Here is an 869-nt window from a genome sequence, read left to right on the forward strand (position 1 = left end):
ATAGTTGTACCCTTTCATGTGACATTGCTTGTCTTTCTGGGTGCATCACTCGGCTATATTAAAAATAAATTTTATATTAGTCAGAATTATATAATTGCTGTGCTAACTTACACAAGTTAAGATCAGGTATTATTTCATGAGAATATATAGCAAATAAGACCTAATAAAACTTTTTATTAGGTTTTATACATATGTTTCAATTTGTCGTGAAAGAATGTCCTCACTTCTATACTAGATGGCTGGTTTTATGAGCTGGTATCTTGCTTTCTAGAATGAAATCCATTTTATTTTATTTTATTTTTTAAAATATTTTATTTAATTATTTGAGAGAGAGAGACAGCAAGAGAGAGCACAAACAGGGAGGAGAGGGAGAAGCAGGCTCCCCGCTGAGCAGGGAGCCCGATGTGGACTTGATCCCAGGACCCTGAGATCATGACCCAAGCTGAAGGTAGATGCCCAACCAACTGAGCCACCCAGGTGCCCAGTAAAATCCATGTTAATGTAATGTAATAATATTCAAGTGTAAATCTTCTCTGCTATTATTTAATTGGTCACTACCTTATTTCTCAAAATAGTCCTTTAATTTCGACTGTCTTAATAACCAAATCATTTGAAAATTAAGGAAACTCATTTGGTCATTCTATAAATGAGCATGAAATGACTCTACTAAAAGATTGTATATAATGTCCAGTCACAACACTTAGGAATAAGTTAACACTATTTTCTTAGCCATATACATTTATACCTATATATGCATAGATTATCTCTAGAACAAATCACAAATAACACTTAACAGTGGACATTTCTGAAGAGGATATCTGGGAAATTAGGCCACGGGTAGAAGGAAGAATTTTTCCTTTCAAGGAAGA

Source organism: Zalophus californianus, chromosome 9, assembly GCF_009762305.2.
Source record: "Zalophus californianus isolate mZalCal1 chromosome 9, mZalCal1.pri.v2, whole genome shotgun sequence".
Classification (NCBI taxonomy): Eukaryota; Metazoa; Chordata; class Mammalia; order Carnivora; family Otariidae; genus Zalophus; species Zalophus californianus.